Source organism: Pteropus alecto, unplaced genomic scaffold (genome assembly GCF_000325575.1).
Source record: "Pteropus alecto unplaced genomic scaffold, ASM32557v1 scaffold3, whole genome shotgun sequence".
NCBI classification, from domain to species: Eukaryota; Metazoa; Chordata; class Mammalia; order Chiroptera; family Pteropodidae; genus Pteropus; species Pteropus alecto.
The window spans coordinates 963,020-978,312 of NW_006442484.1; the positions used below are offsets into that span (position 1 = coordinate 963,020).

The window sequence follows — 15,293 nt, forward strand, 5'->3', positions numbered from 1 at the left end:
CCCTCCCTAGGGAGACGTGGGGGCGGTCGGTTCCTCCTGGGCTGACCCCGCTGCCCTCGGCCGCCCGAGCTTGGCTCGGTGGCCAAGCGTCGCCTCCCCGCCAGCCTCCGGGGGATCCGGAGCTCGCCGGGAGCGGCAGCGCGCCGCCAGCCTCTCCCCCCGGCCTTGAGTCCCCTGCTCATCCCTCTTTCTCTCTCGTGTGCCTGCACAGTCCCTGTCAGTGAAGGGCAGTCAATGCCGTTTGGCCCTAAATCGCTCTGCCGGGGCTGACTCCGATGGTATTTAACAGAAAGCGGCTCTCCTTTCAGTGGGAGCGCGTCCCCGGTGCCTGCCGCTCCTCCTTCCCTTCTTTACGCGCAGGCACGCTCCTATGGTGTGGACCGAAGGCACAATTCTGGTCTCTTCTTGCCTAAACGAGGAAATGTAATCAGAATCCCCAGGAAAAGGAAACCAGCAAGGAATGGGCTGTACCTTCCTTTACTTCTGTTTGCCTTTGGATTAGCAAACAACTTCGTGGATTACATTTCCTATGGGCATCTTTTGTTGCGATTCAGACTAAAGAAGATTTTGCTTTTGAAGAAATAGATTAGCGAGTCTCAGTTGAGTTGAAGGCTATGGAGATTTTTGATAGCCTCTTAATATGAAAGTTTCTTATAGAACTTTGCCATCATCAGTGCTATTCTGAAGGCAGCACCAGCCCGAAATTTCATGTACATGCAGACTCCGGACAGATGCGTTTCTTTGTGCTTATCTGCTGGATCCTGCTCTAGCTGTTTGCGTGGTCAAAGCATACAAATAATAAAACAACTACAAAAAGTGTAGATAGTAAAACAAATACCATACAAACAAATGCATCTGGAAAATCTCAGTTCTGTCAACGAGGAGGCAGTTTTACTCATCTCTCTTTGAACGGATGGAGGACAGACTCGGAGATCCCATGGATTATGTAGTGGACAAGGGTCTGAGGGCAGCAACTGGGGCCAAGACCCAGCGGGTCAGCTGGTTTGTGTAGTGCTATTCTTAATCTCTAAAATAGGAGGAATGTATTTGTTGGGATACCTTTGTGATTAGATGACTTACGGTGCAGAACCTTGAACACCCCTCAAAGTCATGAATTTTACCTGTCTGTTTCTTTATAATAGGTTACTTAAACATATTGTTTTGATGTGTTTGCTTATAATTTTAAAAATATATATTTTTAATATTGAGTTCTTTCTGTAAAGAACCCAGTACCTTTTTAAGTAATCTAAATTGAGAAACGAGGGACACTAGTGATGGCATTAAAACTATTTAAAACTCCTTAAGTAGCTCCAGTTAAGGAGTTTCTGGTAGAACTTTTTTTAAAAGGTATTTTTTTAAATTTAAGAATGTAGCTTTTGAAATAGCTGAGGCACATGGTACCTTCACAAAACTATTATTATTCTGCCTGAGTAAGAGAGGAAATGAACAAATTTTTGATGTACTTTGGAACCCTGTGGATTGTTCAGATACTAAACATTGTGAAATAGGGCATAAAATGAGTGGTAGCAAGTTAGTTCCGTGAAATATTTGTCCGTCTTAGCATTTTTTTTTGCACTTGACTAGCAATTTCCTTTTTTTTTTTTTTTTTAATGCTTATCTCTAATATTGGTAGTAGAATTCTGCTTAAGTCTATCTTTTTCCCAGATGCCTAGATTGAGGCAAATTCAAATTTCCTATTAGAGATTAGGGAGGAAGTGCTGGTAAATTCCTCTACTGTAACTCATCTTTTTAATTTGCTAAATTCGTGAATTACAGAGAATGAATTAATTACACGAGGATTGGGTTTATCACTCAGTTCAAATTCCACTGCGGCAGAGCTTTTCTCTTCAGAACGGCTCCAGTTACTGGTGGTTTCTCAAAGTCTGGACCTCAGATCACTTAACGTAGCATTAACTGAGAGTCTTGTTAAATAGACACATTTTTGTCACCTCTCCTCAGAATCATACTTCTGGAGGTGGAAGTCTGGAATCAGTATTTTCAACTATTTCTCTAGGAATTTCTCCTGCTTGTAAAGTTGGAGAACCTTTGGCATTGTGCCTCCTCCTCACGAGTATCTCCTAATACCATCTCTTGGAGTGGATATTAAGTTTTTCAAGTAACAATGTTTTATACCCTAGGCTGCTAATAAAAATTGACCGTGACTTTCAGATAAGTGATATGTAATAAACGTTTCAGATGGGCAGAGACTTTGGTTCATCATTGTAACCTAAGTGCCTGGAATGGTGTCTGGAAGAACTTGATAAAATATTTATGAGTGAATGTTTTAAAACCTTTACTTTTAAAATTACTTTTATCACTTAGTAGTCACTGATTTTTAGAAGTTAGGAGCTACAAGTACTATATCCCAGTCATTTCTGAAAGTTTGGTTGGTTCTGAAAGGAGAAAACCTTTCCTAAGCATAGAATGCTCAAGGTGATAAGCTGGAAAGAAGTCACCTAGCAAAATATTTGCTTAGAGACGCACAATGTAAATATAAGTCACAGTGTAGTGGTAAATTACTATTATCACTATATCAAAATAACATTTTATAAGTTATGATAAGCCTAGCATAATGCTAGTAAAATTGGTTTCCAAAGATATAGAACACTGGTATGTTTTCTAATTTCATTTTCATACTGATAAAATATGACCTTCACACCCTTCTTTCAGAGTCCATTATAGGACTCCATAGATTACAAATTCTATTATATGCTTGAGAGTGCAGTGACTTTGATCTAGTCACCTAACCTCTTAATGTCTCAGCTTTCTCGGCTGAAAATGGGACTAAAGTAGTAAAGTTTAAATACTTCTACATGCTTACATAAGTTCTTGAGACATGTTCATTTAACAAATGGTAAATACGAAGATAAAGAATTGAGATATATAAAAATATAAGACTCAAAAGCTAACCCATTTAATTTTTGTACTATTGCACTTTATAGTAGTAAGCAGAAATCTATTACGTTAAAAAGAAGTGTCTTGCTAATTTCTTGGTACTAAAGAAATTGGAGAACTAGGCTGAAAACTTAAATATTTAATAATCCATCAAATATTACATAAATATCAGGTTTTTTTCTAAATGAAAATAAACCTTGTCATCACTTTTAGCTTAATTGTACATTTCAGGACCAAACTGACACTCAGTTTATGATGATCAGGTAGGTAATATCCCTTGTAAAGGACTGCACATTTATGGTAGAAAAATTAAAATACAGAAAAGTAAAAGTAGAAAACTATTAAATACTCATAAGCCCATTGCCTGAGCAGGTATCTCTCTAAACCCTTTTTTTGGTGTGTGTGTGCACATGACTATTCATATACAATTTTTGGCAACAAATTTGGGGTCCTATATATGCGATTGTTTTTTTTTTTTAACTTAACATATTATGAATCTTTCTATGTCTGTATTATCAGTTATAATAGTTTAGTAACAATAATATTCCATTTTATGCACCTATAATAATTTAACCTATTTATTTTTATTAGATATTGTTTACTCCCTGCCCCCCCCCATTATCAGTAAATCCGCAGTGACTATCCTAGTATATACCTGTGAGATTTTTTTTCCTTAGAATAAGTTTCTAGAAGTGGATTTGCAGAATCAAAATTTTAAGGTTTTGATACATATTTGCAATTTACCGTTTAGAAAGATTGTAGCAATTTATACTCTTACTGTGATACATGAGAGTTCAGTTTCCCTCCCCTCTTCTTTTGGAATGACTTAAGCAGTGATAAACCCAGTGAATTATTTTTATTTTTAGGAAGAAGAATGAGATATTAATATAGCCTGTTTAGTAGTATGATGTAGAAAGTCATAAATTCATATACCTGTAATAGTGATAGCTAATGTTTATCAACTCTTTTTGTAGCATTTTGTAAGTATTAACTCAATCTTCATAAAACTCATTCTTTGGATGAACATGTCTTGGAGGTAGCAGCAGTTAAGTAACTTAAAGAGCCAACAAGAAAGATCTGCAACTCTAGGGCCCAAAACTCTTGGCCACAGTGCTGAACTGCCTATTTCCTGGGCATGCTTTGTAGGTACTGGGGTACTTTTTACATTCTTGATGTCTGTTTTAGAATAACCTAGAATATTAATAACCTGTTGTGTATTAATTTATAAATTAGATGGGGCACAGATTTGAATCACTCTCATTGAGGGGTTAGTGCATAAGTCAGTTCACAAATAGGCCTCACTACTGTCTAGCGTTCATCTTGCAAAGCAGCTTGTTATCCTGTACTCTCGTGGTTTTCTAAAGTGCCCCTGCATGGAAAACAGGATTAGAGTCATAGAGTAGGAAATTTGAAAAGACAGGCAATTCACTTGTGGTGTGGAGTGCCTCGGAAACATAAGACTACATACAGAAATACGTGTGATTAAATAGACGGTGGGAGGCTGTCTAAACATTTCCACGTTGGCCATTTTGGAGATTTGAAGTGGCCTGTGGAAGTTCACTTCAGGAATGGAAGGCCTCACTATTGAGAGATGTCACTGATCCACTAGGAGATCATTTAAAAAAAAAAAATGTCTATTACTAAATGCGATGGTAGGATATCATTAAAGTTTTGTTGCTTATGTTTGTAGCCCTCTAACAACGTGCATTTCAAGCAGGTTAATCTATTTGAATTCACCAATGCTCTTTTGACCTTTTTTCTGGTAGAGTTCATGATTGGTAGGTTACCATGCCAGCTTATTGCCCAGGGAGCGTTGGTGAAATTGTTTTGGCTTCAGCTCCCTGGCCTGAGTTCGTCTGTGCTGCCTAGCGAGGTGGGACTGCCCTGGCTCAGTTTTAAGCTGGTCACCAAAGCCCATGTTCGCTGTCATGTGGTGCAGAGCTTCACCCAGGCCGTGAGGGAGTGAGGCTGAGTACATTTCACTCATCACTGAGTGGTAGTCAGGAATTGAACTGAGGGATGTGACAGAGTTTTGGATTCAGCAGAGTTTGAATGTGAAAATAACAAGGTCATAGCAGTTGGTCAAAGTTTTTTTTATCTTTGGTAGTTAAAATTAAACATCCTCTCCTTAATACAAGAGAGCACTGCTTCTGATCCCCTGCTGCTTTGGTGAGCATTTTGACTTGTTTGTCAGTGATGGTTTTGTTCATCCCTGCATTTTGTCTGTGAGTCCTTCTGGTGGCCCGTGGCATGCATTTGCAAGACATGGATACAGCTCATGGAAATGAACGAAGTCAACTGGCTTTTAGTACCATGCTTTAACCGACCTAATTAAGGAGGACACTGATTCTTATAAAAGTGTAGAAAGATGTCATTGGAGCTGTGTGCATGTGCAGGCTCTGTGTGTGTGTGTGTGTGTGTGTGTGTGTGTGTCTAATTCTTTCTAAGACAGATTTTCTGAGCAGGGGCAGTTCTGACAAGTCCTAAGTCATTGTTTAAACACACACACACACACACACACACACACAAGAGGCTTTAAGTAGCAGAGAACTCTACTCTCAAGTGTTCATTATCTATAATGACTCTGTTCATTGTGGATTCAGTGTTTTGTAAAAATCAATTTATTTCTCCTGTAAACTTAAGGTAATAGATATTAAGAGCAAGTAATCATTCAGTTTCTGGAATTATTTCAAACTCAGCTGCTTCATTCTTGCAGTACCGGAGTATTGCATTTTGATCACTGACATGTAAAAGCTGTATACCTAGTACTGAGAGAAACCTTGAAAAAATGACCCTCCAAGATTAGTGCCATTCCTGGTATAGAGCAAGTTTTTGATGAGTACAGTCCTCCTCCTTTATTTCTCTCCCTCTCTCACTTATAAATAGTAACTAAAATTAATATTTATTATAAATAATTAACATTAAATAAATTCAGTAAATGACAATACATTTTTTGGGGTAGTGCTGCTCATTTTCAGACACCCTCAGAGATAGTCATTACAATTGTTTTAATGTTCTTTAAGTGATTAGGGAAAGTGAGAAGGAGAACTTGGTAGAGGGGTTACTAGAATGATAGCTCCATGAGGGCAGGGAGTTTTGTCTGTGTTGTTTCTTGCTGGAGTTTATCCTTAGGACCTAGAACAGTGCCTGGTACACAGTGGACACTCAACCATTATTTGTTGGCATGTTGAATAGATTAGTGTTTGAGGACTCAATTGTCCTCAAACAATTGCAAGAATCACCCAAGTGTGGTGCAAGAATCACCCAAGTGTGGTGAGCTCGGGAGAGGCAGGTGAGGAATAAAGGAGACCAGCTGGTTTGGATTTTATTCAGAGTCAGCGGAAGTAGGAAGCTGATGTGAGTTTTAAGCAGGGGAGCCCTATGATTTGCTTTTGTCTAAAAAGATCACTATGGATGTCACATGGGAATGGTTTGACACAGATAACGGTTAGCTGTGGATGTTGACATTTTTACCTAGCCTTGTACTTTTTCTTTACAGGGAGGATTATATGATCTACTCTTTGAGGTCTCAGATGGGGTGAGAAGAATGGTGATTTGTATAAACTTTTCGAAGTTTCTGAGGAAAAGGAAACCCCATAAAACTACTGTTATTATTGATCAACTAAAATAAAACAATAGGAAGATCAAGGATTATTTAATTTTTTAAACATTAAATCAGCTGAGGTTATGAGTATTGATTTCTGATAGGAGAGATTTTCTGTTTACATTTCTTGGTGAAAAACTTTGAATACATGGAAAAGAATCCTTAAAATAGCTGTTTTATGAATTGTCTAATAGAAGCTGTTCATTTTAGGAAGATTAATTTGTAAAATGCTGCTATTGTCTGTCCAATCTGATGTTTTAATTAGTATCAAGGGGAGAAAAATACTGCAGTAATTGTGACCTTACATTACTTCCTGGTTCAATTAGTTTAAATCACAGTCATTATCTGTTATCCGTAGTTGTTTTGATCTCATTAGTTCAAGTGATATTGCAGTTGTGATTTGGTAATTTAAAAAATAACATGTTGTTTTCTTACTACAAAAGCAATACATGTTTATTGAAGAAAACTTTTGAAACTATAAAGAAAAAAAGCATACCCAGAATCTCACTGTCCAGCGACAATGACTGTGTACACCTGTGAGGGGGTCAACTTGCTCAAATTACGCAGCAGGTTAGGTGTGTGCAGCTGCCCAGTCTAGAGACACGAAGGCATGTTAGGGACTCTTGACACCGAGGATGGTCCCATGGATGGATGGGGCAGCTGGGGCCAGTCAGTGCAGACATTTGTGGCCCTGGGAGGAGGCATCCTGGTGTTACTATACTTTCTGGTACTTCAAGAGAAGCCAGAAATCTAGAAATATGGATTTGATAGGAAATCTCCTGATTTTTATGTGGGTCACAATTTTTATTAACACTAGGGTTCAAACAAAGCACACCTGAGGGCTGAATTCAATCTTTGTTGCCTTGCCAGTTTATAACCAGGTACATACAATTTTTTTTTCACTTAATATATTTCAGTAAATTCTCAAGTCTTAAGAGCATGCTGCCCTCCCTTGTGTACCCCTGGCAGTGTGTACCCATTTCCTCTCCCCTTACCAGCTCTGGGTAAAACCATTGTAAAAAAATCTTAGCCAGTTTTATCTTGCATGTTTTGGTACTACCAATGAGTTTGAACATCTAGTAAATGGTTATTGGCATTACAGAGATTTACTTGGTAACCAGCCAGCCACTTTGCTAGAACTGTTCTAGTAGCATTTTGGTCATTTATTCAATGCTTCTCAATGTTTTTAATATCATATAATATTAGCACCACGGTAGTCCAGGTAATTAGTACCAAAGGCAGGCATCATCCTCCAAAGCTGAGAGCAGTAGCGCCTCAAGCACCCCTGTAGCCCATTTTAAGGTTCTGTGGTTGGGAAATTCTGAGTTTGGTCAGGGGATAAGTGAACGCTTAGCATAGGCTTCATGCCTGGCTTTGCTATAGGTGTCTGGCCTTGAATCGCAATAGAGTCTCAGCCCTCTAAGACCTAGGGATTGTTAATTCCTCTTGGGGTTTTCCTGTAGACCATCGTATTTTTGTAAAAGGCAATTTTTATTTCTAGAATATATGTCATATGTCTTTATCTACATGAACTCCCAAAGCAGTGGTGAATGCTAGTTACCCTCTCATCCCTGAAATTCAATTTAATTCTCTTAAGTTCTGTTAAACTCTGGACTCTTAGCACAAGTCTAAAGTGGACTTCGGTGACTAGTTTCTTATGTCGATGACAAGAAAACCAAGATACAAAGCTGGGACTATGCAGAGGGGACTTTTGGAATGTCTGTCTCACCCATTTTGAATCCCTGCTCTGTCCTTTAATCTGCGCATTCACTCCCTCTGACTTCTTCCTCCCCACAGAAGACACAGAGCATTGAACCTGGTTTGGGGACTTGACCCAGGCAAGCCCAGTCAGTGTCTGTCTCCTGGAAATTTGAAATGGGCCCAAGAAAGAGGGATTTGAGCTTGATGTGCTCACAGGCCATAAGGTAACAACATGGGAGTTACAGGCAGTTATGTTCTGCTGTTGTGTCTGGGGACAGAGAAAGGTTGTTTATAGATGGAATGAAGAAAGTGAGTATCTAGAAACAAGCAGAGAGAACACACCTGAGTCTCCAATCGCTTTAAACCTTCTCTTCAGTCCGTTCTTGGGCTGGCTGCATTCCTGTTCCTGAGTTTCATGAAACACTCCCATATTCTCAACATTACCCCATCTTTCCCCTTTTAGTTTGAGCCAACTGAGGTTGGTTTCTGTTACTAGGATCTATTTTTTTTTTTCTTTTCCTCCTACACCACCTAGTCTTCCTAGGTGGTCTTCCATCCAAGTACTAACCAGGCCCGACCCTGCTTAGCTTTCAAGATCAGATGAGATTGGGCATGTTCTGGGTGGCATGGCTGTAGACTTGTCACTAGGATCTGAGTGTTCCCATTCTCAGTACTATATTTTTGTAACACTACCACGTCTCATATTTCTTGACAATTGTCTAAGGAAGTTTGAATTTATTATTATTTTCTCCGTATCATCACAAATTAAGGATAACAAGACACGCAGTGGAACACGCATTTAATCTAATTCAGGTAATCACAATTTTATTGGAAAGGCCATTTTGCAAATGTGAACTCAGCCTCTAACCTCTCTTAAACCAGTTCAGATCTCTAGCTGAGAGAAAATAGGAAGGAAGAGATTTTGAATTTACTTCCCAAACGTCCTAGTATTTCAGTGGTGTTATTTCCCTTCACATATGTACAACATTTGACCTCGTGCAAAAAATACTAGAGACATTCCCAGTGTACAGTATCGTGTGCGTCCGTGTCGGGAGTGAGTTTGAGGTCTGTTCAAGTGTTTTCTGTCCCAATCACAGAACGTAGACTTTTTAGTTTCTGACTAGCAAGAAATTGAATTATAGAGTAATTTATCTGGGACTAGGCTTATTCTTGGATTAGCTTTCTGTCCTCTGGCAACGTCATAAAAACTCAGTGCTAAGTTTAAGCAGTCCACTACCCTAAGGAATTAGTTGGGGAGAGGGAAAAAGTGATAGGAAGGGAAAGAAAGGATTGTAGTATAGAGAAGGACAAAGTTCAGTGCTGTAATTTTCTTTATTCATAGTTGTATTTGTCTGAACTTTTTCATTTGCAAGTGGAAGAAGCACAGTGTCTTAAGAAAAAAATGGGAACCGTATTGACTCACATACTTGTTGAGTCCCAGGGCTCTGATTGGCTGGCTTAATCACATGCCTGAACCAATCACTATGGCCAGGGGAATGCAGAACTCTTATTGGCTGTCCTGGCCCTTTGGGTCTACCTTTCATACCAGTTTGTGAGGTCAGTACTTAAACTCCTGGAATTAACAGAAGAATGCTGGGTGGGGAGAACATGTCCCACACACTCACCATGTACAGTGATCATATGGAAAGGGGCCTATGGTGACCTCTTATTTTTAATTTAATGATAACCTTTAATAAAAAAGTACAGAGACATCAAAGCAACCAAAAGTATGTATGAACTCTCTGCTCAATAAAGTTTGCTTTTTAAATTTAAATACTCTGTATGCTACTCATAGAATTTGTGTTTTCTCATTCATGTTAAAATAAAATATGTTATACTATTTTGTGATTTCTCTAGATAGAATGAAGTTTGGGAGACTCATCTATAGTCTGGTTAGATCCCCTGTCGTTTAGAACTGAGGACATTATTTTCACCAGTTTGACTACTGTAATTATGGTTTTTTCTGTGCCTAACTGTCAGCATTCTCTCTTGGCTCATAGCTGGAGGTTTAACTTAAGGTTCATCTGGAACTGCTGGAAGAACATGCATATACTATAGAAAAGTTGGAGCTGAAAAGGGACATCCTTTCTTCAGCCATCTGCTTTTTTAAATTGGACTCTAAAAAAGACAGCAACTTGACCTTTTCCAGAAGGGTATGGGCCTATTTTTGATTTCTTTTGGGGAAAGGGGTTCTAATAGAGACTTAAAATGGTGGGTAGTGAGAGCTTATGGTATGAAAAATATGTTGCACTAATTTTTTAAATTAGTATTTGTAATTTATTTCACATGTTCCGATTATAACAATTCCACCCAGAAACTCTAGTTCCTGAACCTTCTTCCTTTTACCTCAGATTATCAGTTTCCTCTTAGTTTCATTTCCTTCCATATGCAGCTGGGACCTCAGAGTAGATAATTTCAGTTATTTCCTTGCTCTGTTGTCCTTCTGTCATTTCTCCCCTGCAGACCTCCTTTTCTAGACTAACTTAACTATCTGTCGTTTCCTGTATTTGTGCTGCTAAGAGTTGGCCGAAGAAAACCATGCCATCGTGGACTCTCATCCTTACCTATGTAGCTGTGTTCTATTAAGAATTCCTCCTTAGCTTTCTCTCTATTCCTCACAGACACTGAACCAAATTTACCCCTTTCCTCAAGCAGAGGCATCTGAACCTTCACTTCCTGGAGGGATTCTGCCTCCTGATTGGACCTGCTGCCCACTGCCCAGGTAGCTCTTATAAAGCTGTCTCTTCACACTCGCTCTGTGCTGCTTCAGATAAAAGAGAGAAGGAAAAGGTAGGTGTCTCCATCCCCTGGTTCTAGATGCTGTCCTTTTCTGTTTCCTCTGCGACTTCGAGCCATTCTCTTGTACTCGGTTCCTTTAGCAGTGCCACAGCTACATCGTGCTTGACTGCTGTGTGCCAGGTGCTGTGATAGGAACAAGGAGGGCAGTACGGACAGGTCCCTGTCCTCACTCAGTGTTCTACTGGACAGGCATACATTATCCTTCACCCCCATGATTCAGCTGCCGTAATGAAGAAAGCATTCAAGAGGACCTAATCTAGAGTCCAGGGCGATGTGACATTTTCTTGGGGTCCGAAGTATGGGTAGGAATTACTCAGGGAGGGAAGGTAGTAGTTTTCCAGGCTGAGGGGCCAGCATGCTAGCAGGGCCTGTGCCATGAAGGAGCACGGTATATTTGAGAAGAAGGCCACCGAGGCAGTCACGAGGAGATTGGAGAGGGAATTAAGTCCAGACCCCGCGGGGCCTTGTAGGCGTGTAAAAAGGTTTGGTGTCCATCTAAAAGCCCTGGCCTGAAATCTGCTCATTCTCTGTCTCCTGTGGCTTCCGTGTTCTCCTGTCCTCTGCTCCTTCCTTCACGTCTACTCAGGTTGTCTCACTTGACAAGCTGTGCTCCAATTGTTGGCATCTCACGTCTTCCTCCCACAGCGGTGTTTCTTGGAAGAGTACTTACTTACTCTATGTTGGATGTCTTCACTTTGTTCCTGTCACCTGTGGCAGTTTGGTTCTGCCTCTGCCTCGCCATTGTTGATTCTTGCACAATTTTCCATCCATTTGTTTCTTGACCTTTCCGTGACATTCTACACATTCTTTCTTTAGAAACACTCTTCGAAGTTGGCTTTCTCTGCTTTATACTCTGTGTTTTCTCTGCTCTTACATCGGGCACTGCTCAGTCCCCATTGAGGAATCCTTATCCTTAAATGTTGCTGTCCCTGGAGCTGGTTATTCCTCCCCTCTTTTGACCTTACACTGTCTTCCAGGACGGTTATCTCTACTCTTAGAGTTTCTACCTTGAATAAATCCTGTTATCTTTTCATACCTGGAGCTTTGTCCTTTCTAGTTTTAACCTTTTATCCAACTACTTTCTGTATTTCTTGGACACTTCAGATTCAGCATGTCTAAAACATAGCCCACCCACTACCTTCTGATTAATTTCTTTCTCTGCCTGTATTTCTCATTTTGGTGAATGACAGTGTTATCTACCCTTTTGTTCAATTTTTTTCAACAATTATTTATTGAGTACCTACTATATATTACTGTGTTAGAAACTGGTTCCTGACACTGAACTTCTAAATCCTCTCGAATTTCCTAAGTGGTAGGAGTGCCTCTTGTTATTCAAAATGAGCCCAATTAGACCTAACCTGAGTTGATGCTAATGTAGTGGTTTCTAGCCCCTCCTCTCACCTTCTGGGAAGACAGAGGGAATGGAAATTGAGTTCAGAGTCAGTGATTTAATCAAACATGCTTCATGATGATGCTCCATAGAAAAATCCTAGAATAATGAGGTTCGGAGAGCTTCTGGTTTGGCGGACACTTGATCTGTGGGAAGGCGGGCACGTATCCATGGGGGAGGCGAGGGCTGGGAAGCTCTGCACTTCCCTCTTCTGTACTTTTCCCTACGAGTCTCTTTCATTTGGTTGTTCCTGAGTTGTATCCTTTATAATAAAACCATAATCACTAGTATCGCGCCTTCCTGAGTTCTGTGAGTTGTTCTGATGAATTATTGAACCTGGGTGGGGGCGGTCGTGGGACCCCTAGAATTTGTAGTCTGCCTGGCACCAGTGCTGGTAGCTTGCGGCTACTCAAGACCTGTGGTGGATGTCTGAAGTGCGACTGAGCCCTTAACTTTTAGGAGCTGCATTAACTCCAGTATTTAGTGTCAGAATTGAATTGAATTGTAGGACATCCAGTTGATGTTAGAACTATGTTTAGAACTCATTTTCTGACTATAGAGTATCTAGATATCTACATACAGTCCCGCGTCACATGATGACGTTTTGGTCAGTGATGGACCTCATGTACGACAGTGGTCCCATAAGATTATAATGGAGCTGAAAAATTCCTGTCGCCTAGTGATATCATACTACAGTGCATTACCTGTGTGTTAGTAGTGATGCTGGTATAAACAGACCTGTTGCCAGTTGAACACAAGTATAGCACATACAGTTATATACAGTACATAGTACTTGATAATGATAAACAACTATATTGCTGGTTTATGTATTTACTGTACATTTAATTATTATTTTAGAGTCTACTGCTTTTACTTATTAAAAGAAAAGTTTGCTGTAAAACAGTATGCAGCAGTCTCATACATCTGGTGTTTACTGTGTATCTTGATTGCATCATTTTCTCTCCTGCTTGATTTAATCTCGCGTTGTTTTGTACAGTGACGTGCTATACAGACGTAGCATAGGAGCACTAGGCTATACTATCTAACCTAGGTGTGTAGTAGGCTTTATCATCAAGGTTTGTGTAAATGTGCTCTGTGATGTTGACACAACGACAAATTTCTCAGAACGCATCTCTGTCATTAAGCAGCTCATGACTATATAAAAGAGACTCACTACGTGTCCATAAGCCAGATAGGTGGACAGGCAATTACAGTTTAGCCATGCAAGCCTGGACTTTCTCTCTCATTCTGAAGTTGGTTGCTAGATTCTGTCAATTCTGCCTCTGAAATGTCTTTTGAATTCATCCCTTTGTCTCCCCATCCTTAGTTCAGCCTTCATCATTTTGCATTTACTAATTTGCTTTTACTGGCTGCTGCTTCCTGGCTGGTCTGGCTTCCTTAATCCATTTGGCTTTACCTACCCATTGTTGTTAGAGTTGTGCATTTGTTCAGATGCTGCCGCATAGTAAATTCTTTCCCTGTGGTTTCATCTCCTATGGCTGAGGGTTTCAAACTTTGGTATCAGGGCCCTTGTATACTCTTAAAAATTACTGAGGACCTCAAGGAGCTTTTTTTTAATGTTCATTTTTTAAAAATCTATTGGCCAGATTAGAAATGAAAACTGCGAAATTTACAAAATATTTATTTATTGACACTATCTGTAATAAACCTATACATGCTTACATAAATAACAAATTTTTATGAAAGCTAACTGTTTTACAAAACAAAAATTTAGTGAGAAGAGTGGCATCATTTTACAGTTTGGCAAATCACTTTAATGTCTGGCTTAATAGAAGACAGCTGGATTCTCATAGCCCTCCTGCAGTCAGTCTGTTGTGAAATGTTGCTTTGGTTGAAGTAGTTGAAGAAAATCTGGCCTTACACAGATATGTAGTTGGAAAAAGCAGGAGTCTTTTAATGGCATTTTCAGAAAATTGTGGTTATTTGATACTATACCAAAATTGGACTCTGGTAATTTCTTAAGGTTTAGTTGCAGTGTAGAATCCGAAATCACGTTAACGAACTTTTCATACTCCATTACAATAAAATCTATCGATCCATCTTGCAATTTGAATGGATATTTGACTCCATGTGTGTGTGTTTTTTTAAGATCATGTTTTGATCATCTGGAAAATATTGGTTCATTGATTTTGTAGATCTTCCAAATGTTGATATGTTTCATTAAATAATATTACAAAATTCTATTTGTTACTATCACCACCTATCTTATTAGAAAATTCTCTAAATGTTAAGCATTAGAGAATTAGGAAATTCTCTAAATGCTCAAAATGGCAGATGCATGTTTTCCAAATTTCTAAATTTCACCCAAAGGCTCAAATTTTATCATTAGCAGCAAATACTATCATACTGTCAATTGTTTTTCTCGAAGCAACAGGCTTACTTCATTTATGAGAAACTGTCAAACCCTCAAGTCTAAATAACCATAGTTTTTCTGATGTTGTTCTGCTGAATAAAAATTGTGTTCCATGTAAACAGTGGCTAGTTCAGCTTGTAACTCATTTGCACAGATATTTTTTCTTGAGACTTTAGTCATAGTTGGTATGCCATAGGAGAGCTTTATGACCACTTCCCTTTTAGTAATACAAATATTAAACACATATACTCAAGTGCTGAGACTTAATAAAGTAATAATTTTTGATGACTCATCAAGGATATCCTGAAGTGAAACATTTTTTTTAAATTTTAAAGTTGTTTTTTTTTTTAAGTTGAGTGCGTGGCAGTGAAGAATACAATGACCACGAGTACAGTTTGGTGCCACTGCTAAGGTGGCAGCAGTCTTACCCACCCTTGTTTTTGTATCAGGGTGAATATACAGTGAGAAGGGAAAATAATGTCTGAGTACTACTAGAATAATAATTTTGACCTTGCAGAACCCCTGAAGGG

At 39.2% G+C, this 15,293-nt stretch overlaps 1 protein-coding gene and 1 pseudogene across 4 annotated transcripts in view; one reads left to right on the forward strand and one right to left on the reverse strand.

The window, feature by feature from the left end:
• Nucleotides 1-15,293, forward strand: part of ITSN1 (intersectin 1) — a 178,887-nt gene that overhangs the window by 690 nt on the left and 162,904 nt on the right. The window contains exon 1 of one of the 4 annotated variants that reach the window (XM_025039521.1): nucleotides 10,867-10,990. The exons of the other annotated variants lie outside the window; for them this stretch is intronic. The gene's annotated coding sequence lies outside the window, so the exon portion shown is untranslated. Of the gene's footprint in view, nucleotides 1-10,866; nucleotides 10,991-15,293 lie in introns of those variants that run through there. 4 annotated transcript variants of the gene reach the window in all.
• Nucleotides 8,720-8,838, reverse strand: LOC112470627 (annotated as a pseudogene).